Raw genomic sequence first — 26,798 nt, 5'->3', positions numbered from 1 at the left:
ATTTATAGTTTACATCTCTCAGTTCTCAATAGGAACTTAGATTTTGAGCTACTGAACTTATTTTCATTACTTTGTTTGTATACTTCTCTGCATTAATGTGTTTCTTCTTCAATGCTTGACTGTAATTTGTCTTTGACTTTACGTCGTGTTTGTCCATACTGTAATTACCTGTATCTATACTGTGCTCTGTCTGTAATTGGCACTTGTAGCTGTTGACTAGGCACATAAATAAAATAGAATCGAATCGAATTATTATTCCATATTATCAGCTCCTGCATCTGTTGAATTTTCACTTAAAAAAAAGAAAGAACTGAATTGAATCGAATTGAGTTTCTGCTTATAGCTTATGTGAATTCATCTTAGATTGAATTCCTCAAATCTTCATTCCAGGAGGCAAATTCATCCACTTCTTTTCACTAAAAACAATTAATTGCTTATCCAATCTGGACTCTTAATTTATCCATACCTACAAGGATAATCATAAACATCTCTAGTTTTAATGTAAATTATCATTTCAAGATTAGACCCTTGGCTAGATGCATATCTGCTGGTAATATAATCTGCAGAAACTTTGATATTCTCGACAAAGGCTCTAATTTTTGTACTTAATTTTTTTTACGTTTTTAATGATTCTTAACTTGAGTCGTTATTTTTCCCGAGTCCACACTATTTACGCTTTACTGAGTATATATTTTACAGTTTTCCTATTACCGGTAGTTCTTACTGTATTTGTATATTATTTGTATGTTCATAACTTGTTTCATCCAGTGATTACCTGTAATTACCAATTTTACTGTTATCAAGAATGTAAATACATTAACTGAACAGAACTTGTTCATCGTAAGTCACGAATTATACAATTTAAGAATAAAACTCATTAAAACCTGACTCTTAAAACTTTCATCTTACAGAGAAATCAAGATTGCATTGTGTAATATTAGGACACCTAAATCACTCATTCAGCAAAGTGCTATTCACGAACTTGGGATTGCGTAGTAATTCCGGTGATCACAGTGTAACCGGAAACCGTTAGCGGAGAAGCACCTTCTGTAACGCATCCCATGCTAGTGGAACTAACAACAGACTGAGTACAGGATTCTATTTCAGTTAACAAGAGGGTCCACTGCAGGCTAAAATAAGCCTATGCTTAGAGGGCAGACAGCAGCAACGAAATCGGTTAAGCACTTGCTACTAGTCATATATCCCCCAATTAAATTAGTTTAGCTATAGCTGACGGAACTGTCTGATCCTCTCTTCCCGATGGAGTGAAATGAGAACAAGAACTCGAGCAAGTTATAGGTAAGATAACACTTGTCAATACAAGTTGAAACGTATATAAACGTAGAAAGACAAAATACTGGAATGAAGTTGAGAGAAGTTCGAACCTAAACCGCGGAAGGCAGAAATGAAATGGAATAAAATTTGCAGGTGTTGTAATACTGTCACGTGATGAAGTGACTATAGATGTGTTTTGAATTGATAACAGGATTTACTGTACACATATGTAGAAAGTGGCTACACTTCATACATCACCATCACACACAGACAAGAGTCCTCAGTCACATTGCTTGGTAAATGCTTCTAACGGTGGATGTGTCTCTGATTCCTGGCTCACGTCCTTGCAGAGTGGCGACTATTTCACAATCTCATACTCTGGCCGTTGGCTTGATCCGGTACTTCTTTCAGCTGCCAGTTCCGGGCTGAACTGACTTTTCAACTGCCAACCTCCAACTTCAGCTATCGATTCTCTATTGGCTTTCGAGCTGAATTGACAATCGGTCCGTTAAATCGCTGCTGGACTTCGAAAGCACAGTCATTATTTGCTTTAGTCAAATCAAGTCAAAGTCAAAGTCAAAGATAGTTACGACCGATGGTCGGTCGGCCAGTCAGACTTGGTGTCAAGCACCCATCCGGGGCTCAAGACAAGACTTTTACACTGCCACAATTGAGGGTTTGTTGATGTGACTCGAGACTAGTGTTCGTATTACAAATCTGTAATGTTGTCAGAAGCTACATTTTGGCATTACTTTGACGTAGTTCTTGCTCTCTGTGTATTCTTGATAATTTGTCTCAACAACAAATATTTAATTAAATTAAAGAGAGCAACTCCACCTGCTGGAAATAGCGGTATATTCAGAGGAATATACTAAATACTATATATAAATATGTATGTGACAACCATCAGTACATGCCGAAGCACGAAAGATAATGCAGTTTAGTACGACAATGCACTGTGCTTTCGATATCACTGTCCCCTTACTGCTCGAATTGGTTAATTCGGAAATTATCCTTAAACCCTCCACTTGAATGCTGGAGTAACCGCAACCAATAAAAACAAAATAAAAATTCAAACCGCAGCATGTGAAATAAAATATTTTTAGAATAGCATGTAGAACGTAGTATGTGTTCGAATATAAAGTTCCCTACTGTGCTTAAAAGTAACTTTAATTTGTTTTTTAATTACCTTTTCTGGATTCCTGGGGTAAAGTAAACCGCATTGTGATATAAATTCGATGAGTGTTCCAGTGTAAAGGGATTTAACCGGAAAGTCACAGGTTCTAATTATTGCCCATCAATTTTACAGTAAACATGTAACATATTTCAGCATTTCTATACATTCAACAGTGAAACAGTACTAAATGGCAAAATTAAAGCAATACAAGTATTCTTTCGCATGCTACCGTTCTGGTAGCTACACACGATGCTAATAAAGCTGAGTAATGAACAGTAAAGCCGCTGGGGTGCTTATAAAAGATCGTGTTTAAAATGCAGGAAAACAGAGACCCTGCATTAATGTGCGAACCTTCAGACCGTAAGAATAACATTCCGCATAAAATGGGGAATCAGCAGACAAGTGCATGCATTAGCAACCGCATTTTTGCATGTCATTCCACATTATTATAAAGCTCAGAATCGTCACGATTATGCAGAAGCATTGAATGTACATTTCATGTAACAATGTGAATACTGTGACGTGCCTACCCATTGCTACACGACTCAGTAAACACATTCCTGCGAAAGATAAGCGTGCAGCAGAGAGACGTCCATTGCTAGGTAACGGACCACTAAAAACGTCTTTTTAACAACAGGGGCTGTTATTTTGTGATAGGTTATAAAATGACATAGAAGAAACGACCTAGTAGAGAATAGTAATAGAAAGTGAAGGGTCGAGTTTTGGGACGCCAGTCTGCCGGGACATAAATTGAGTGGAAATTGGCAGTAAAGGACTTAGGTTTTGAAAATATGACTCCACGTGTGATTTGAAGTGACGGTGAGACTGCCATATATCCGTTGCCAAGATACCGATCAGTGAAGGCTTAGAAACCCAGTGAGTGTATAAAGGTGAAATGAAAGCGTGTAAATCAGCGATTACGCTGTATTACTGTAGTCTCGAGTTGTGAATGTGTAAGGTGCAGTAAGTCACCCCTACACTTGACTGTTTCTCTGTAAATGGTCAATACCGGTACCGAGTGCAAGGAGAGTGCTTGTACGTGCTGGATTGAACTGGTGAGAAATATCAGAGGAGAATTAAGTTTGTAGTCGCGAACCACATAATCTTCATGGCGCAACACAATCATACATCGTACGATTTCTGTCTCAAATGATGTTACTAGGTAATATCAGAAATTCCTTGTGAGAAACAAAATTATTTCAAATAAGGAGGCTAATTTAACCGATAAACATCTGAATATGTTCCTTTGCTAGAATGTTTCATTTTGGCATTAAGAACAGCCAAAGGTGGCATTAGACCATTCTTCTTTCGTTTCTTTGCTTTTGTTCGTAAAATATCAAATTAAAATTATTTACATTTTGCTCGTGAGTTACGCACCATCCTATTCAAAAGAACCAGTAGAATGATATTACCACACACATATAACACTCACTCACTCATGGAGCTGAGCCCTTCTTAACGGACCGTGTTCACAAGAGCACTCCACTAGTCCTTATCCTGACCCAGATCAATCCAATCCATAACATCCCATCCTATCTCTCTAAGACCTATTTTAATATTGTTTACCCACCTACGTCTTGGTCTTCTAGTGGTCTCGTTCCTTCTGATTTTCCTACCAATACCCTATATGAATTCCTCTTCTCCCCCATTCGTACTGCATTCCCTGCCCACCTCATCATCCTCGGCTTGATCATTCTACTTATACTTGAAGAAGAGTACAAGTTATGAAGCTCCTCATTACACACATATAACACACTTATATTAATAGAGTTTTATTTCCCACTACAGTAATGAATAAGAATTTATAGAAGAGACCAGTGCCAATCAGACATTAATTTTGTAGCAGCATATAGGTTATTTAGCTGATCACAGTGACCACGCGGTCTAAGGCATGAAATGTCTTCGCCCGCTCCAACACTGGGACCGTGGTTTCAAACTCCACTCAAAGCATGGATGTCTGTTCGTGTTTACTCCGTGTTTGATTAGGTAGCGGCCTTGCGACTGGCTGATCCCCCATCCAAGGGTCCTACCGATTATCTTATACTAAGAAACTGAAGTGAATTGAAGCGTTTCACGGACGCCCTATGCTCCATGTGGGAGCAACATGACTAGAACAAGAAGATGTAGGCTATCTGATATAAAATCGTGATATGAGAATGGAGGAAAAGTTATTGACTGCTTAGGGTACAATTCCAGCGCACTTACAGCAACTTAACAAAATGCTAACCTCTACATTATTATCAAATAACTACGACACTCCGGTCTACAATTAGTTTCCGTTTTACTCGTGCTATGTCCAAGGTGGTTGTTACTTATGAGATGAAACAAATTAAGTATGATTCACACTTTATAGTAACAAGCAGTTTGTACTTCCATAAGTTGGTTACTAAAATCCGTGTAATATCAAATACTATATATGAGCATTTTTACTTTTGTTACGGCCTTACCTTTTCAGTGTTATAAATATTCTCTAACCTTATTACAGCTAGCGGGCCGCGCCACAGCTCAAGCGGTTAGTCCCTGGCTTCCCACCGCGGCGGCCCAAGTTCGATCCCGGGTCTGGTGAAGTGGGATTTCTGGCGGACAAAGAGGCGCTGGGGCAGATTTTCTCCGAGTACTTCGGTTTCCCCTGCCAATCTTCATTCCATCAATTGCTCCACAATCACCCTCACCTATCATCTGGGGCTGGTACAATAGGCCAGAAGTGGCCGCAGGACAAGGGACTTAGTCCCACCCCACTAGCAATAAAAAAATATTACACCAGCAGTGGGAGACAGTAATTAATCTTCATCATAGTAACATCATGTTCTTCTCACCAATTCCTAGTTTGAAGCAGCAATTCCAAAGCCATAATGAAAAGACATTAAGTGGCAATGTACTTGAGAAGTGTTCAGTAGGTTAATTTTTTATATTGAATTCCAATTCATATTCGCTGGGTCAATAGTATGCCTCTACATTGTTTCGCCTTATCCTCGCCCAAGCTAATAGCCGACCACAACACCTTTGTCTCAACACAATAGGCGCCAATTACTTAATCCTATAGAATAACTATTCCTCACGAAGACCGATGGAGACATACTCAATTTTAATGATGGTATCAGTCGGCTTAACACTATTTTGCTGATCAGATATTGCTGATTGGTTAGAGGAGCAAATATCATCTAGGAATGCTCAGTAGTCAAAGTCAAATTCACGTTACGGCTAGCAGTTTACTGCCAGTCAGTTCGTCTTGGAGCCAAGTCCCTTGAGGTTCAAAAACAGAGTTTTTTCCACTGAACGCTTGCCGGCATACTCGCTATGTAACATCCTCTCTGACGAGAAGTCGGGTTTATCTCTTATCCAGATGCTTGGCCTTTTGACAAGTGTACTTTTCGCACATATGGCACATTCATAAAAATTCTTACTTTTGCACTCTACGAGTATACAAGTCCTTCTGAGTCTAGGCTTTGGAAAGCAGATCATGCATATCTTATTTATGCTACAACGGCAGATTAGTCACTTGAACGGTCGTTAGCTTTACAACCGCCAAGTTTAAGCCTCTCATATTTTCATGCTCAATATTTGTTTTCCTGTTCAATTTATTTCAGGTTAAACTACTTACAATTGTATAATTAACTCATACAGCAGTTAAGACTTGATTTTCTCACAACGATGGTTATGAAAGGTTCTATCTTCTGGATTATGACATTTGAAGGCAGGTGAAAGTCGACCGACGCAGCAAACAGAGCTACCCAAGTTGTATGCTTCATGCAGTCTTCTTTCTTGGCTTACAATTCAACCATGAAGATGGAAGTGACATATTTCTCCGAAGCGTCGGATGATTTTCACTGGACTATGCGGCGTTGTATCCCATAAAAGAGGGCTCTTCTTATAGTTAACTTAAGTGTAACGGTCACAAAAGTTGTCTGTTGCCAGGAAATTACAAACGTTTGAAGGTGTTGCTGTGTGAAATACGTGTACATTGATGTATAACCATAGCTGTCGAAAAGTTTTAAAATATCCGGGATAGTATTTTGATAGCTTGCTTGTTAAATTATCACTAAAATAAATTCAAGATATCTGTAACTGCATCTCTGTATCTGCTTCTCCGAACACAACGCAATGAACTACGTTAAGAACTGCCTTCTGTTTATATTTTTGAAACGCGTCATCTTGCCGTGAGTGAAGAAGTATGTGAGCAGAAACCACAATCTAATAATGTCTGCACTAAGGCATGACCCTCAGGCCGCGCCATAGCTCAAGCGGTTAGTCGCTGGATTCACACTGGGGCGGCCCGTGTTCGACCCCGGGTCTGGTCAAGTTGGATTTGTAGTGGACAAAGAGGCGCTGGGACAGATTTTCCCTGAGTACTTCGGTTTCCCCTGCCAATCTTCATTCCACCCATTGCTCCACAATCACCCTCACCTATCATCTGGGGCTAGTACAATAGGCCAGAACTGGCCGCAGTACAAGGGACTTAGTCCCAATTGCCAATTTAAAGTTTCGCAGCTAAACTTAGACCATGGAACAACAAACTACAAACTGTGAAAGGTCAGTTTGGCCGCGTGGCGCATACGGAACTAAAGTAAAGCTTATCAGAACCAGTTTCGATACTGCGTCCATTGTGAGAGAAGATTTTAAGTTCGTAAAATTTAGCTTCCATTTAGGTCCCTATAGGATTATATTTTCCTTCACTTTACATTCTAAATGACTTTAATAAAGGGCCGACAAATCCTCCTATGAAACGGGACCACTGTATGTCAAAGGTACGTCTTGTCAAAAATTACTTTAATTATCAAGTCTCGCTTAGTGATGCATGAAAACATGAAAAAGGGCCAACCTCTTCGTCAGGAAAGATCAGGTACTTAAGAGAAGCAATTCTCTTTCAAGTTCGGCGAGAAACAAAACTTCGGTGTAGTAAAGTTGGTTAACTTGAGTTATAACATCAAGCAAGTCCGACAACTTGAGAAATAATACTCAGTAAACCTTGTTTTGTTTAGAACACAACAAAGATACAATCTATATTATGTCTCACTTTGATTCACCTTCTTGTCTATTACTTCACGTATCCTATGTTACTCACTAGAAAGTTTGTAATATAAAAAGTGTGGAAAGAGAACAGAATATTTTAATGTGAAATTACCACCCTTACTAGTCAGCTGGGGGCACGCGGTAGCGTAGTTGGTTGAGGCACTACGCTACGAGCCGGAAGGTTGTGGGTTCGATTCCCGAAGAAATCACTGGATTTTTCAATTGACTTAATCCCTCCAGCTGCATTATTACATTGGGGTCGACTCAGCCTCTAACAGAAATGAGTACCAGGAATCTTCATGGGGGTAAAGAGCGTCCGGCGCGTATGGCTGACCTCACCGCCATCTATGAGCCGATTGTCTGGAAAATGTGGGAACCTCAGCATCTCACAACCCTATGTACCTCCACGGTATGTTATAGGAATAGCTTTTTTACTACTCAGCTGGGTCAGCAGTCCGACACAGCAATAAATAGGTCTTTTTTAAATGCTTACAACATGAATTTGTGTGTCGAAAAATCGTCATGAGTTACAATTCTTAATTCAACTGATGAATAATTTATCTTCACCAGGACAAAAATACTAATAAGGTAATTTAATGTAAATTATACGAGAAATAAATAGAACTTATCAGAGAAGACGAACAAGAAAACTGAAAGTTTTCCAGTTTCTATCGGTCTGTTGCAGTTTACTCATCGATAAAGGACTTCGAAAAAACGAAACACTTAAATTATCTTACAAATTTAACTCTGAACATTAATGTGTCTGCTTTCCTCTAGAAAGTAGGTGATATTTATTCTTCGAAACATAATACACTGGAGCCTTTTGCCCTTGAAGGTAAGTTCTCGAGGAATACAAGTTTATTCTTATTTCAGGAAAAAATCTCAGAGTTCAGTAAGACCCATTTATTTAATGTATATTCTGATGATATGCCCATTACTAGGCAACGGCTCGGTAAATGCATTCCCTATGCCGGCGCTCTCAACAATAGGACATTATTACTAAGTAAAGGGCCAATAAACACGCATTCTTGACAATAGAAGATGTGTCTTCAATGTGGTTCCCATATATCCATTGTTGGGCAACGGATGTATTTTCTATGGATCAGGCTCAGAACTATATATAAGTAGTCCAGTCGTAAATAAGACGTCAGAGAGAGAGAGAGAATAAGAATGATAATGGGGCGAGTCCTCGACGGTCAAGGAAGAAGTGTTCGGCTGAAGATTGTGGGTTCTTGTAATTGTTTGTAATTACAAGAGATTTTAAAGAAAGTGTCAATAAATCCAATCACTCAATTCAAACCCCGTTATTATCAGTTACGCAGCCATAAACACGTGACTATATATAAAACTGCCTCATTTCTTCTGCGCTCTCTCATCTGCGAATAACGACATGGAAGAATAACTGTGAACTATGAAATAAGAAATGACCGTCGTCTACGCAGAGGGGGAAATCAGTCGTCCGAAAAAAAAAGTTCTGTCTTCAATGACAATCAGATGTCCTTAATTTTTGACACCGTAGAAGGATAATATTCAAAGAGATCCTTTGGGAATATAATGCGAAGTTATGGGCTCGATTCATCTGGTTCAGGGTTATTCCTATTGGCGGGCTCTTATAACATGGTTATAAATCCTACGGTTCCAAAAAGGAGAGAGATGTCTTGACCATCTGAGAAACCACTGACCTTGCAAGGAACATTGTGTGTCATTTTATTAATTTTTTAGTCCTCTTCGCATGAAATTTGTAAAATTGCACGAGAAGTAGTTCTGCATGTAGAACACAAAGAACAAACAAATAATGACCCATGAGTTCTCGAGGTAAACTTAAAAGAAAAAGGTCTATAAACATTCCCATATACTGGATTCCAAACCACTTAAAAGTTAGGTAACTTTACAATGGGAGGTAATTCTGATAAGTATGGCCAATGTTCACGAAATTTTTACACGGTTGGGCCCCAGCTGTTTTGGTTGTCTAGTTTTCTCTTTAGAGCTTAGGGCACTGCTACACAGCGGGCTATGTAAGCTGGCTAATAACGTCGACACATAAAGTTTCAAACGCTCACCTTTAAAACCATCCCACAGAGCCTCCATTCACTTGAAGCAGAAGAGGGTTTCGCGTTGGTTGGACGCGCACACACACAAATGCCCGCACACCGAGAGGAGCGACCTCAGGCCGTCTCCTCTAGTGGCTCAGGGCTATTTTGTGTTCTCCACCCCCTCCACCCAAGTATACAGTCCTCGCTTGTCGATTCAATTGTGAACAGAGTGAAGTGGAAAGAGAGCGGTGTGGGGAAGGTCTACGGAGTTATATTTTGTGTGAGGTTACATGTTTAGAAGTGTGGCAGGGGGATGGAGATTTTCAACTAATGCTGGGCATTATGTCAAAAAGCCATCTCACTCCACCCCAAATGGATCATGTGTCGGGGATGAGTATTTCAAAATGAAAGGTGATAAGTGTTAGGGGTGGCTGAATAGCTGTACAACGACCATACACCCCGAAACAGGACATATATTTAGCCTCCGTTTCTGCAGTATACCGGATTATATAACTCTGCGGCTTTACGTAAGGTTATGTTTCAGTACATTTTGAGAAATATATCCCATAGATTTATTCTTTGTAGAATATTGTAGTTCGACTGTAATTTAGGTATTTTTACAACACATATTTCATTCCTTTCCATATATTCTCGAAATAAATAGTCACTATGTTACGCAACAGAAGTCATGATAGAATGAGATACAAACAATTACGGTTGTTCGGCCTTTCAATAACAGAAGATGCATTCGGTAGGCTAATCATGCATTTGTTTCGCCTTAGGAATGATAACATTAGAGTGATTAAGCACCAGGGCATAAAGATGAGAAGAGAATAGGAGTTAAAACTCCACGTGGTCTTAATGTTTGCTTTAAATGGAATGAGTAGTCAGTTTCACATCCCAAGAAATGAGCTTCGGTTGGACGCTGGGGGGCCCCAGAGCAATTTGAAACCTAGGGCGAAAGGAAAGTGTCTACCCTCACAGGGAACAGAAGTATAGGTCGTCGACACAGATGGAAGTCATTCGAATGAGCTTTTCCGATTCGTAAATAGTTTCAGGTTATTACTCGAAAATGCAAATTAAAAAAAAAAATCAAAATTACGAAAGTTTATTTACATATCGGTCCATAAAAGCGTCTACTAGTTAGATTCTCAACTCCTAGATAGCAGGTTCATATCAGCTCAGAAATGTACCCGGATTCCAGTTCAGCGTGTTTAGCCCCCCCAGTGAATCCACAAATATCCACACCCGTAAAAAAGCAGTTACTGTTGAAGGGGTAATTGAGGGTCTCTCGGTTGTGAATGTGAAAGCTGTTCTCCTCTAGAATATGATGCTGAGTAGCCTGGTAGAGCATTATCAACGTATCGGTTGAATCTATTCCACCTTAAAGATGAAGGGAAGAGGTCCCTCACAAAAACTGGTAATGTTCCACCAGAATATACGGCGTCGAATCCTAGCGATAAACAATGTTCGGTTAAGGTTACAGCTCTGTATGAATATTTTTATTGTTACGTTTCTAGAGTTACTAAACGGGAGGGAAAATATTCTAAACGCTATAAAACATTCCCCGATTTAAATCTATTCTTTATTTTTCCCCAATTTATTAAATGTTCCTCCAAAATATTATATATAGCACATATATAGACTCTAGGTAACACTGAATACCTAGAGTGGTCAGCTGGCATTGAGATTTGTTTCAAGATGTTTACTGGTTAAGGAGCTCAGCTTGCATTGCGCTTGAAGATAAAGCAAGGCCGTGCCATGGCTCAGGCTGTTAGTGGCCCGGGTCAGGTAATGTGGGATTTGTGGTGGTCAAAGTGGTACTGGGGCAGGTTTTCTCCTTGTACTTCGGTTTCCCTTGCCAATTCGCATTCCACGATTGCTGCACGATTGCTGGTACAATAGGCCAATTAGTGGCCAACGTACCAAGTGGATTCGGTCTCAACCCAAGATTAAAAATAAAAATTTAAAATGAAAAAAAAAATATTGTGACGTGCTGAGCTATGGATGACGCCCCCCCCCGCCAGCCGTGATGCGCCGAGCGTAGCCGAAGCGAGCCGATGTTAGCCGAGCCCTAGCATCCNAGTTGTACTGAGTCAGTCAGTGAGTCCTGGAGCTACCGCCGAGTTAGCCAGCAACTAGTCAGTGGTATTCTGGCATTTGGAGTGTACTAATTGTGATACTGCAGATAGCAGTAATCGTAAATCTGTAATTTGGGTGATTGTAAGTGCGAATGTGAAATAAAATTCGCTACATCGAATACATCGAGAATTTATTTGTCGCGATATACGCCCCACACGCGACAATATAAATCATAATTCTACAATTCATTATCAAGTTATCGCGACATAATTTAGTGCATTCTCCTCAAGTGACTTGCAGACTGGCTCTACTACTGAAATCCTCCGGTTTCAATCGGAATCACGAAAATCTCACATGCAAATCAGAAGCCTTAAGTACGTTCCAAGCCTTCGGCAATTATCAAACTAAGGTGGGTCGAATTCCTGTCGGATCACTTCGATTCACTCGTAGTTTATTCCTTCCCAATCGCAGAGAACAGAAGATATTTAAGTCACTATGATGTTTACTCAAATGTGACCTTAGAATTATCGACAAGTCTTAAGGTACGCATATTAAACCTATGACACATGAAGTTCACCTAAGTAATATTTGATAATTCAGTTCCCTCAGACAGAATACACATTGAAATTGTGTTTAGTGAAATATCCCTGTTTATACTGAGAGCCATGAAGAACATAAAAATAGATTCAGTGGATTGAATGCAGTTTCTGTATGTTAATTAAGCCTTTCCGTGACACAGACAGAAATCCGTATAGTCTGTTGATATATTATGGGCAGTTAGGTCAAATCAGGTAGGTTACGTCACCGACGAATTTAAGCGGCAAATCTAGTAACGGATGTGCTTTAGAGAATACTAAAATACTCCTTGTGTTATAGGGTATCATACTGTCGTCCGAACTGCAAAAGTGTTAAAAATGTCTCCTTACATCATTGGTTCTCAGATCCATGGCTCGATGAAACAGACGGTGAAAGGTCTAATGCGAAGAATGTATATTGCCATGGCAAAGTGTTTCTGTTCCGAATTCGTCTTACAGAATATACATTTTAAGTTACAAATATGAAGTATCGTAAATATGAACTCAGGATATTTTATTATTCTCTACACATGAAATATAAATCGACATTCGACAACTCTGAGTAGACTGGCTTCTACATTTTGTCATGAACGTAGCTTTCAGTGGCCAATAAGCCGAATTATGGGTACAGAAAGAATGTCTAGAGAAGGGGTGGCTTGCTGCAGTAAAGAGAAACGGTGATGTTTACGTAGGCCTACGTATTTCTCTATGATGAAATGTGAAAAGTCGTCTTGAGATTATTCAAGGGTACGAAAATAGGTTCTAAATTGGAAACACTGATAGGGAAATTTACAATTTTACGTTTATGTGTAGGAATTCACCTATCTATATTTCAGAAAAATACAAAGAAAACTGACGTACACGTATGTGTGGCGTATTTTTTGGATTTGCTTGAAAGAGTCTCAAAGGTACTTGAAATTCTGCACAAAAGCTGAAGCATTAATTTAAACGCTCCGGGAGTTATGCGTCTTCTATGAAACACTAATATTGTGTTCATGTTTTAGAACAGGTCAAGAACAATTTACGCCAAATTTCGAATTATAATATTGGAAATATTTTGGAAAAATAATAACGTGCAAATAGAATTGCTGTACACTCGCACCAAATGCTTCTTTTGTGTTTTAGTTTATATTTAAAAACATATGCAATGCCCTTCATAAACACGGTCATCTTATGAAGTATAAAAAAGCTGGGTACAAGATAACCTTAATGTTCTTTCTAATAGGTCTATTAAACATGGTTGAAAGGGAACATTACGTTAATTTTAGCTAATCTGTACTCTTGTGTACAAAATGAAACGCAGCTTCTTCTGTGTCATTCAGAATTTTTACTGAAAAATTCTGTGTTCGCCGATATTCTGCAAACTCATAAGCATTCTCTTTCATGTTCTTTCATAAGCGACGCAAACTTTCATTCCACAGGGCTGAGAGTACAACCAAACTTCATTCTCAAGTCCTCACTCTGTCACAAGAGATGAGCGTCCTGCAGTTTGCCTGAAGTATATTAAAACCTGATCATTTTAATTTTAAACACGTCTAACGCATGTTTCACTTGCAGAAGAAAGTTCTGCAAATACGGATGTATACGACAGAATGTGTATCAATTGGTCCTAACTGCATCTAACGTGTTTCTGCGGTTCCAATTAAGACTTAGACACGGCGTATTAACAGAGGTTTACAGACCTGAACGAACTGTCATCCAAAATAAGGTTTCATGAAATTATTATCTGCATAAAGCGGATCCTTCTTGAGAGGCCAACAGCCGCCTACTTATCAACGAACTGCCAGCCTAGTGTGTTCACAAGAACTTGAGGCTGAACAATATTCAGAGCCAAATGAATGTATCGCTTAAAACTACTCTTTTGGAATTCGTCCGCAGACCGACAGACATATTTACAGCCTTTACATTTAGGAGATTTATTCTAGTTCCGTTTTCAGGCGAGCAGGATGGGAAATACAATATTCTCTGTTAGGCTCATCGGAAGAACCACGAAGCATGATCATGGTAGGCGAGTACCTCTGCTGAGAGATCTAAAACAGTGCAATTTGTCTCTTATTCTGTTCACCTGAAGATGAAGAGAGGACCGACTTCCGAAACTTGGCGATTCAAAAAGATTCGTACAGTAAAAACAGTCCAAAATAAAAATTCTGAAAAAAGTGTGACACCGTTATGAATAAAAGCTATTAACTCTGATGACTCTTTAAAGAAATAAGGCCCGAAAATGTGAACTAATCACATATTCATACATTATTTCTTGAAGATTCATTTAATATTACATTCCCATCTACACGTCGAACTCGCAAATTGCTTAACTTCCTCTACTGAAGCAGGTAAATGGAAAAGCATAAAGTCAGAAATGTGAACATATATTTAGTAAATAAATTACTACGCCGTAAATGTAAAAGTGCCAGTCACATGTGCGTCCCCTTCAAACTTATCTCACTGTTGATTATTAAAGCAAAATGTATACCGCCATGATAACGTGGAGGTAAGTGAATGCAAAGATTTAAAATGGTCGCTATGAGGAAAAGGAATTATAATACCACGAATTATGTACTACTTATTGTTGATCACAGTGGCAGCGCGGTTTAAGGCATGAACCGTCTTCGCCCGCGCAAACACTGGGATCGTGAGTTCGAATTCTACTTGAAGCATGGATGTCTGTGTCTGCGTTTATTCTATGTTTGCGTTGTTCTGTGTATAGTGGAAACCTTGCGACGGGCTGATCACTCGTCCAAGGAGTCCTACCGACTGTGTATAAGATTACGAAAATGAAAAGCGGCCAAGGCCCAACAAAGGGCTCTAGAGCCATGCAGAGAGAGAGAATTATCCATACTATTGCATTATGAACAGTAGCAATGAGTGCACTATAATTCTTCTTTCTTATTCGGAAGGTATCTGGTTTGAATATAGACGAAGACACTGACTGTCGGGAAGAGGCAGATTTCCACACAGCCTACACGCTGTGTCCACTCCCTTCCCACACCACTTTTAACACTCAAGGTGTCACTCACATTGTACAAATTGTGCACTTGACTTTTATTTTTTCCTTGGCACTACAGCCCCAGCGGGCCTAGGCCTACCTCCATGAACTTCTCCGTTCACTTCGGTTTTTCTAGATCTTACACATTCGGTACGACTCCTTGGGTGGGTGATCAGCTCGTCGCAATGCCTCTACCTGTACACAAACACAGAAAGCAGTTGAGTTACCGTCATTAAATAAATTATGAAACACAAGGATACTTCAAGGAGTCTTTTAATGTGATACCGTGATATCTATTGAGGCAAAATTTGATAATTTACGGTTCTCACAGTTACACCTATTTTCAACCTTATGGATAATAGTTTCAGTGTCTCAAGTCACGTTTGGTTCGACATTGTATCACAATACATAAATATTTATTTACATAAACATTGTATTCTTCAACCAAACTGTGCCCCTTTAGTGTGAGTGTTCAGAAGGTATGACCCTTTAGTGTGAGTGTTCAGAAGGTATGCTCCTTTAATGTGAGTGTTCAAAAGGTATGCCCCTTTAGTGTGAGTGTTCAAAAGGTATGATCCTTTAATGTAAGTGTTCAAAAGATATGCCCCTTTAGTGTGAGTGTTCAGAAGGTAAGAACGCCCAAGATATTCAATTTAGTGGGAAAACCTGTTGAAGTTCAAAGGAAATAAATTATATCTTATGTTCATCTTTCGTCAGTTTCTTTTTCCCTTCTTTCCTTTCATATCTTCGTCTTGTTTCCTTCGTCCTTCGTTGGACAAGTCATTAACTGACATCTTTACTGTCCAGATGATACACAGCTGTCATCTGTGTTAATCAAGGGGAACTACCAAGTTGTCAGAACGCAATAACATACACTCACTCAGATAACACGCACATCTTCCTACTACGGATCCTATATATAGTTTCGCCATCTAAGATATTTCCGGTACACAATGACGAAACAACGTCAACAGGATATGAGAGATATGAGAATTAAAACAGCACAGTTCTGTTCACTTAGCCCTCTACAGACACATTTATTTTAACTTAAACTTTCTTTAGAATTTAAAAATACGCATTTGTGTGGTACAGTATCACATAACACCCATTAATAACAGTCATGATTGCATAATTCTTTCGTTAATTTAACAACACTTTCTTAGCTCTAGTCTATAGGCCTACCAGGCACTGCGTCGACAGGGAGAAGGACTCTAAATTGCGAAAGCGGTAGGAGGAGAAAATAAATGATCTTTATATATTTTTAAAAAAATATCCCGTCATATCCAGATGAATCAATATAAATAACGAAATAATCTGTCAGAATAACTGACCTCCGTACCGTAAATAGAATTCGAGACCTCCAAAATACAAACTATAACTGATAATCACCTTACCGTAACGTCCGATTGTTGCTTATCATCACAGTCAAGATTAATATACAGGACTTGGTGCCTTGAATTCTTATAAGATTTTAAGTTTACACGAGACTACCGTAAGGTTCTTCCATGATGTAGCGTCTAAAACATGTTTATTGTATCCAGCAATGTTCTTTTTTTTCCAGCAGGGAACTTTCGGCTTCAAAAACGTAACTACGAAACGATCATCTGCCAAATACTTATATACCAGAGTTCGAATGTAATCCATCGCGAATAATCACACACAAATGTGTAATATTTCTAGAGGTAAAATAATTACATATTGCAAAGGAAACAAGAATATAACACAGGAATAGACTTGGATAAATGAGAACAGGGATAAAATAGAAAAATATGTTATATTTTAGCGTCCTGTTGCACTGATTTATGTCCATGATTTNCGTCGCATCTCGCGTACTGAGATGCGACGTAGGGATGAAAAATCCTGAACAGTTTTAATATTTAATATTTATCAATATATATGATGAACATATATATTAGTTATTTTAGTATGAAGACGGCAAGGCATGCAGTGAAGTAGTTTAACGTAAATCGAAAGGCACCTGAAGATGGCACCTTTGTGTCGAAACATGTAGTGCAGGAGTGAAGAGTGAGGTGGATGAGTGTATGCCCTGTAAGACGGCTGGAATAAATCATGGATAGAAAAATATACTCGTTGTCATTCAGAATTTTCAAAAAAAGGGCGAAACCTAAACCACTAATAAAATATCAGTTTTACCTTGCGCTAAAATATTCAGCCATAGTCACCGATATATATAACGATATAAAATGCGTGTTGTAATATCCTACGTAAAAAAATTACACTTAAATTGACAACCTGGAGTTAGCAAAAGTGAAACATTTTAAGAGACAACGTGTTTTATCTTAAGGTACTATTTAAAAAGCGGCTTATCTAAAGCCTGATATGAAACCTCTGAAGAAATATCCAATCAGTAAGTTCCAACAAAGTCGACAGTTCCCGAAATTTTGCACAGATTTCGCCCACCTAGGAAAATCATCCCGCAAACCTGGTATTACCCCCAGTGGACAAAAATGTTAAGGTTTATATCGTATATTAAATATTCCTAGAAGATTATAAGTTGAAGGTCCGTGAAGTGTTGTACTTAATATTAGTTAGTTACAGTTTCATGGGGGTGGGGTGGGGTAAGACTGAATCCACTTTGTACGTCGGTCAATAATTGGCCTATTGTACCAGCCCCGGGTAATAAATGAATATGGAGCATTTTGTGGAATGAGAATTGGTAAGGGAAACCTAAGTACTCGGAGGAAACCTTCCCTAGTGCCACTCTGTCCACCGCAAGTCCCTTATGATTTGATCTGAGATTGAACCCGGGTCAACGAGATGTGAAACCGGCAAAAAACGCCCGATCTATGACACGGCATTATTTTATATTTAATTATAAGCGGTAACAGTGACACACTCTGCCTAATTTATCTACTCTTACCCTTTCGAAGCTCGTTTACTTTCAATTAAGAGAAGTTAACTGACTCCCAACCAAAGACCCGTTGGAGTGCGCCAATGTTGTTGTGTTCGACGCAGTATAAGACTACGCTATGTGCATGCGAAGAGTGCTTCACAATCAGACATTTGTCTTCAGCCCTAATTCATTGCCTTCCTATTGTACACAACTGCTTTATACCCGGGGTGAATGCGAAGCTTTCTTTGGCAAGTTCTTTGAAGTACCTCCATGAATAGAACGAGTACATTACAAATCAGCATGACGCTTCATTAATCAATGCTAACGGCCACACGCAAACATAATCTATGAACTTCTCCACGGGCCAACTACTTTGTCATTTGATGTATTTTAAATAGCTTTTGTTTATTTTCTTAGTTATTGGTGGTTTTACGAAACTATCAGTAGCTCAGGCTACACAGTGTCGAATTACATGATTTGAGAAATATGAATTGAAAGGCGCTGAAATGAAGTTATCTTTGCCTAAACTGACGTAGCCTACAGTTACGGAATTCGTCTGGAGGGACGGGAAAAACCATGAAAAAGCATATTTGAAACTCAGGCCTGCCAGATACGAAACAAAAGCACTAATAGCTCAACCGAGACACGCAGGTTGTTGCCGTGATACCTGCTTGTTGTGTGCATCGTAACATTTACAGCGAATTGCCACAAAGCCGTGATGCAGTTGCTCCGTTACTGAAATATAAATTAACTCATTCATGGAGCTGAGCCCTTCTTGAGAAGCCGCCAAATGTGCAGAACTTCCCGGCATTTTATGGAACTAGAAGGTTCATTACCGAGCTCACAAAAGCCTTCCACTGGTCCCTATCCTGAGCCAGATCGATCCAGTCCATACCATCCCATCCCATTCTATACTATCTCTCTAAGGTGCATTTTAATATTGTCCACCCACTTACGTTTTAGTCGTCCTAGTGATTTCTTTGCTTCTGGCTTTCCCATCAATATCATATATGCATTCCTCTCCACCATTCGTGCTACAAGTCCTTCCCATTTCGTCCTCCCTTAATTGATCATTCTAATTATAATTGGCGAAGAATACAAATTCTGAAGCTCCTCATTTTGAAACTCAAATTCTCACATTGTGGCTTTGTCTGTGTATGTTTGCTTCTGTATCTTCATTCATGCTGTGTAATTAATATAGACTACCATTTTCGTATTTTGTTTTTTAATTATTTTTGTGTATTTCTCTATTCGTGCTAGCTTTGTAACTGGCCTCTGTGCTGTTAAGTTTGCACGTATATAAACACGAATTCAATTGAATTATGCAGTTTTCCCCTACCTTCTGTCACTTTATCTCTCTTTGGTACAAATATTTTCCTCAACACCCTCTTCTCAAACACCCTCAGTCTATGTTCCTCCCTTAATATAAGATACCAAGTTTCACACCCATACAGAACCATAAAAAATATACAGCTTTATATATTCTGATTTTTACGCTTTTAGACAGCAGACGAGAAGACAAAATGATCTGGACTGAATGATAGCAAACATTACTCGAATTCAATCTCCTCTTAATTTCTTCCTGAATCAGAATTTGATTCGTTATAGTCGTTCCCAAATATCTGAACTGTGCCACATTTTCAAAATATCTGTTAGCTGCTGTTGCCCTGCATTTTGGTAACGAGACAGCAAAGTATACTTGGTTTTCTCCGTGTTCACTTCTAGACCAACGTTAATTAAAATATCTCTGTTTTTCTTTACGGTATCTATGTTATAGGGGCGCGCGGTAGCGTAGTTGGTTGAGGCACTATGCTACAAGCCGGAAGGTCGTGGGTTCAAGTCCCGATGAGGTCATTGGATTTTTTTCTATTGTCCTAAACCTTCCAGCCGCACTATGGCCCTAGGGTCGACTCAGTCTATAAGAGAAATGAGTACCAGGGATTAATTAAATAATTTTCCTGAGGAGTAAAGTGCGGCCGGTGCGTGAGGCTGACAACCTTACCGCCATCCTTGAGCCGACTGTTTAGAAAACGTGGAAGCCTCAATGTTTTCACAACTCTATGGGCCTTCACGGCCGGTCACAGGGATAGCTTCACTTTCTTTATCTATGTTATCACCAAGTAGATTCACATTATCAACATAGACCAGGAACTGGTGTGTTCCACTGAAACATAAATTAGTTAACTATTTTACTTTACATCCTATTTCTCGGGTTCCTGTCACTGTGGAAGGAGACATATTTGTGAGATTATATTGGTGAAACTGTTAATAAACCTCTCTAAATGTAAAATTTTGGTTCCAATACAACAGTTACTTTCGATATGGCGTAAATTAGAGTCCCTTGTGCACACACATAAATTCCGATGCAGCATATATTTTGCATATTTTAAAGTGTCATCTTCAAGCAAATTCAGTTTGTGTGACTTTCATAACTGTGTCGCATTTCTTCAGGCGCGTAGGGGCGAGGTTTCAATCCGGAACAACTCTAGGCCTAATGCAATGGAAGACAGTTTCTTTGAAATTATTACGAACTGCATATAGGTAAGTTTTCCCTGAGATACCATTACCTACAACTGGACCCCATCCAGAACATGCTGAATCCAGTCCACACCTCAGTTGGCATAAGCTCTCTGAAACACCGTTTATGGATTCAAAGCACAGAAAAGTTAAGAATACGGGTTTCTCGTTAGCAGTACAACGATGTTCGGAGGGTGCCCAACGTTTCGGAGGAACATATATTCTCTACCATTACGGTTGAAATGTAAACCAAGTATTAAACTAGTTTAGACCCTGAGGATAAAGGCAATATATTCCTCCGATAATTCGGCTTCTTTCTGAATTTCAAGGCGTTACAACCCTGAGGGATATTTCTTCATAACCACCGCTTTGACAACTTAAAATTCAATGAAAATATCTTCCCAACATACTATATCTATATGAAATGAAGTTACAAGTTACCATCAGAATTATATTTTTATATTGTTAAAGTTGACTACGTGTTGCTAAAACCCAGATTGTAGCAACACGTAGTGAATATAAGAAGTAAAACATATATACGAGTAATATATGGTAACTTGCATGTTCATTCCAAGGAAGATAAGTTTGTTGACACCCAAGTACACGTAAGAATGCCTGTATGTCATAAATTCCATGAAACTCTGAAGCCTACTGAAATAGCAGCATGGATCTGTAAATAACGCATAAGAATAATCTAAAATCTATCAGGCTGCGCTTTGTTAAGGATTAGTTAAGTTAGATGTGGTATGTCAGCTTTAGTGGTTATATGCTGGAGATCATCCTACTACGCGTACGCATTTCAACGCTCACCAAGTCCTCTCATTTCGGTTCTAGGGACGTTCTTTGAGCTATATACAGCGCAATAAGTTCCTTCCACAATATCGACTCCTAGTTCCCGCAACGAACTATCGGAACTGCGGACGTCTAATCCGAAATATAAACATTTCGCTCGGTACAGGGAGTTAGAACATGCTGTGCTGTTAGTGCTGTGTCTGCAACATGGTAGTTTCACATATTAAGCCAACGTGAAGTGTGGTTCTGATATGTTCACCACATATTCGAGTTTTTCTTTACCATCAGACAGAAGAAACTTGAATATACTGAAATTGATACAAGGATGGATTGAAATATTAGATCAGTTTAAGTTTATAAAATAATACTGCCACTAGATATGCTGCCTTTAGTAAACACTGAAAATCTGTTATACAGAACGCTTATCCTGAATGTTAACTATTGGGTGGTTTTACTCGTCCTTCATATTCCGGTGGTTCAAAGTCAATTCTGCTCCCAGATGTATGCTTTCCTAATATTTTCAGATTTCAAATCTCTCCAGAAGAATTCTAAACAGGTTAAATATACAAGGATAACTTTCGTTCACAGCCTTCTCAATTATCATCAGCAGTTATCCTCCCATTCGGTAACACAGTGTATCCAGTTCATATTATATAAGGAGCACTCGGTAGCGTAGTTGGTTGAGACACTATTCTACAAGCCGGAGAGTGGCGGGATCGAATCCCAATGAGGTGGATTTTTTCAATTTACCTAATTCTTCCAGCCGCACTATGACCCTGGGGTAGACTCAGCCTCTAACAAAAATGAGTACCAGGAATATTCTTTGTGGTAAAAGCGGTCGGCACGTAAGGCTGACAACTTTACCGCCATCTATGAGCCGTTGTTTAGATAATGTGGGACCCTCAACATCCCACAATCCTATGGAGCTCCACGGCCTGTTACAGGGATAGCTTTAACTTTACTTACTTTTACTTTATATTATATTATATATAAATATTTTAGTTGGAAAAATAGGACTAGACGTTACATGCAAAAGCGCACGGGGACAACTAACTGAAGTAGTAACAAATTTGTTAGGTCCAAAGCACAGTCATTCTTTCTACAAGGATATCCCTACTTCTATTGCAGTCATCTTCTACTGTTCAGATAAGTTAACGCTCAGAATAAGGCCCAGTTGCGGGTTCTTATAAACACGATAATGAGAGATATATTTTCATAAAGGGCAGTGAATTATGTCATCAGCGACAGTCAGCTTCTGAGTCAGGGTTCTAATTGCTGCATGCTGCATGCTTCTAGCCGGATACTTTCTTGGTTTCCTCCTCGACTCCGAAGGTGGAGATAGGGCATTGCTCTGAAATGCCTGGAACACAGCCGTTACATTCAAGAGGATGGTACTCTTCGTGTGGAGTGCTGTGTGGATCTCTCGGAATTCTTATAATTTTATTGGTATGTAACAGAGGACTAAAAAGCAGGGACATTCATCAGCCTATGCGCTGCAAAATACAAAAATTCTTCCTACTCTTATCCTTGGGTGAACGCAAACTTATGTAGTGACATAAAAATATGGGCCAGTAACGTGAGTAGCGAATTGTCCTGCTGCGCACTAGTCACTCAGCTCGGGAATTCCATTCATTGTACGGACTGGGTCTCGACGGAGCGGTACAAAAATAACCAGATATGCTGGTGCAACGTTCCAGACAGTACACTTTACTTTGTGGCAAGTCTGTAGAATATACATGTACACCGACCTTCTGGTTTAGTCACTTTAGTCCATTCAGACTGAACCGCATAAAACATTCAACTTTAAATTTTGCAGTGACGAATTCCGTCGTGTTTTAAGTTGAACAAGGTCTGTTTGTCTTTATTAGGGGAAATGGTTACGTTCTTCAACGTGCAAGCATTGATTTTAAGTTTGTATAGAAGATCTTACACGTCTACATAAACCAAGAACCAGTGCATTTTTCGCATAGTGGGGTGTGGAGTCCAGCTAGGTCCACTCGGCAAGTCGGCCACTCATTGGCCTACTGTGGCACCGTGTTATTATGATGGAGAATTTGGTGGACTGAAGATTGACAGGGGAAACCGAAGTACTCGGAGAAAACCTGCCCCAGCGCCACTTTGTCCACCACAAATCCCCCTTGACCAGACCCGAGCTTGAACCCGGGCCGCCGCGGTGGAAAGCAGCTACCAACCGCTTGAGCTATGGCGCGGCCTAAGGGCCCCCATACACACACAGTTTGGCCTCCAGTTCGGCAACCGTCAGTCCGTCAGTTCTGCATGCAGGACCGTAGCACGTGACGTGTGTGACTCAACATTATAGACTGAAAGACCGTGATTGTAGCCTGAAGCCTGCCGCTTTATCTACGCGTGTATGGGGAGGAAAGGGAGGTGGTAAACTGTCACAGTTCTGCCGGTAAGGTCGATCGGAAGGCCAAACTGTGTGTGTATGGGGGCCCTAAGAACCAGTGCATGCTCTATGATTACTGGCCCACATTGTGCTCCAATACGATTCTGGATCTACACCGACGCGACTAAAATAATAAAAATAATATCCATAACTTGGTCGGTATAATGACTAGGGTGCGGGTTGAGCGACCGAGCAATTGGGGTAAGATTCTCCGTAGGGCTATGAAATTTTCTTTTCTTTCCAACATCCAGAGCAGCTCTGGGACCCACCCAGCCTCCTCTCAAGTAGGTACGGTTTATTCCCCCGGAGGTAGAATGGCCGAGGCGTGTACCCGACTGCTTACTCCCGTCTCGTTGCCAGATCATAAATGCATGGAGATATACCTCCACTCCTCCATGCCACTTAATGGCATTCTGAATAAGTACCGGGACTTTACATTTGCCTTTGATTCATTCAAAATTTATGTCATTACAACAATTATTATTTACCCTTTCTCAGTTCTGGATTTCCTTATACTACACAGTTAACATCCCTTATTAAACCGCTTATTTCTTAGAAACAAACAAATTCCGTGGCTTTAGTCCGCAAGCGAACTATACCGACAGAGCGACGGCCTTTTTCTCGGCGAAGTAAGTGCCAACTTTAGCGGATAGAAGGTGTCACGTGGTCAGCGCAACTATTTACTTGAAATAGCTCCTCAATTATCCACTCAATTATTCCAGAACCACTGCTTCTCAGAAAATCTGGCAGCGCCGGGAATCGAACCCGGGACCTCTGTAGCCAGGAACTCTGACCACTAGACCACAGAGGCTTCTTTCTTATAGCATATAAAAAGTTAACGCTTTCCCTGTTAACAGGCCGTGAAGGCCCATAGGGTTGTGAGACGTCGAGGCTCCCACATTTCCTCTAGAGTCTAGACCATCGATTCACAGATGGCGTAAGGTTGTCAGTCTTATGCGCCGGCCGCCCTTTACACCCAGTAAGTTTCCTGGTACTTATTTCTGTTAGAGACTAAGTCGACTCCGGCTGGAAAGATTAGGTCAACTGAACAAATCCACCTCATCGGGACTCGAACCCCTGACCTTCCGGCTTGTAGCATAGTGCCTCAACCAACTATGTTAGTGCGTACCCACTCTTATATCATATATATTTACTTAATATTTGCGAATTTGTTATGTTAGATTAATCATGTACGTACGTCGCCTGGTAACTTTCGTAATGTACAGTATTAACAGTAACAGGAAGCTTTCAATCCCTTAGCTGGCACATGCAATTTAGTGAACTGCAAGAAAACACACTGAATCATTCTTACATACGAATAGGGTCAATTAAAGTAAAAGTTAAAATGGTAAAGCCATCCCTGTAACAGGCCGTGGAGTCTCATAGAGTTCTGAGAAGTCTAGGCTCCCACATTATCTACACAATCTGCTCACAGATGGCGGTGAGGTTGTCAGCCTTACGCGTCCATCGCCCTTTACCCCAGGAAGATACCTGGTGTTCACTTCTGTTAGAAGCTGAGTCGACCCTAGGGGTAGACTGCAGCTGGAAGGGTTGGGTCAATTGAAAAATCAAATGACCTCATCAGGAATCTAACCCGTGGCCTTCCGGTATGTCACTTAACCGGTGCTGTATCACTTAAAGTGTTTGTGGATATACATTTTTTACGGAACATCAATTAAACATGAATTATTTGCTGCATTACGAAACATACGTGAATATGGTTTTCAGAAATGTTCTCAGTTGGATATATTTGTTATTGAAGTGTTCAGCACACTTGTATCATAAGACAGATAAGTGGATGTAGCACCCGGACTTCAATACTCAATACTCTTCAGTACTCAAGGAAATCTAGCCAACTATTACGTTTCACATGATTTCAACTGTAGCTCTACAACCTGGACACTTGTAACAGTGGCCTGCCACAACATAATTCTACATCAAAGACTGCGCCGATTTTAGTAAAAGGAAACATACATATCCCATAAATTAATTTATCATTCGTTCGTTCATTCGTTCATTCGTCAATGGCTCTACAGCTCTTTGTTGGGCTCTGGTCTCTTCTTCAGTTTCGTAATCATTTTTACGCAAACGGTAGGACTCCTTGGGCTGGTGATCAGCTCGTCGCAAGGCCTCTACCTCTACAGAAACACAGAAAAACTCGCACACACAAACTAAACATCCATGCCCTAAATTGGATTCGAACCCACGATTCCGGTTTCCAAGAGAGCGAAGACAGTACATGCCTTAGACTGCTCGGCTACCGTGACCGGCTTTACAAATACTTAAGTGACCGAAATTCTTTGATAATCAGACTCAAATATATGAAAAACTGAATCGCTATACGGTACTTGAATTTATCCCCAAACCTTCTTTCCTACCCCAAGTTTCTTTCCCCGAACTCTGAACTCAAGAGAACTGCGAATGCAACTTTTACAGCTCTCCGCCTCGGCGTCTGTCAGTAGAAGTCAAAGGACGGATAGCTGTAATTACAACTTGCTGTTTACTCCCACCTTTCCCTGCGCTATAGCACCAAGACACTGTACGTAGGATGCGTTAATCTGCAGGTCCGTCGCTGAAATGTGACCATGTTTCAACACGTTGCGTGATTGCCGCTGTTGGGTGGCTTGCACAGTGCTGATAAGAATGGGATCCTAATCAAGAAAGTGCAGATCAACATCACAGATTTTCACCTGACGTGCACATCCCCTGAAACTTTTGAAAAGCATGAAAACATGTGTTTTCAGACATGGAGTAACGAATAGGGAAAGATGTCCGTAGTTACCTGCAGAACCAGAGCTGGTGATAGCGGTGGCGGTGGCGGTGGCGGTTGCGGTGGCGGTGGCGGTGGTGACGGAGGCGGCGAGGGTCGTTGTGGTGGTGGTGGTGGTGGTGGTAGTAGTAGTATTAATACTGATGGTAGGGGTGGTAGCAATTGAAGTGGTAGTGGTAGTGGTGGTGGTGGTAGTAGTAGTAGTGGTAGTTGTAGTAGCAGCAGCTGTGGTAGTGGTAGTAGTAGTAGTAGTAGTAGTAGTAGCAGTAGCAGTGGTAGTGGTGGTAGTAGTGGTAGTAGTAGTAGTAGTAGTAGTGGTAGTA

Source organism: Cryptotermes secundus, unplaced genomic scaffold (genome assembly GCF_002891405.2).
Source record: "Cryptotermes secundus unplaced genomic scaffold, Csec_1.0 scaffold319, whole genome shotgun sequence".
NCBI lineage: Eukaryota > Metazoa > Arthropoda > Insecta > Blattodea > Kalotermitidae > Cryptotermes > Cryptotermes secundus.
This window is presented reverse-complemented; position numbering follows the sequence as displayed.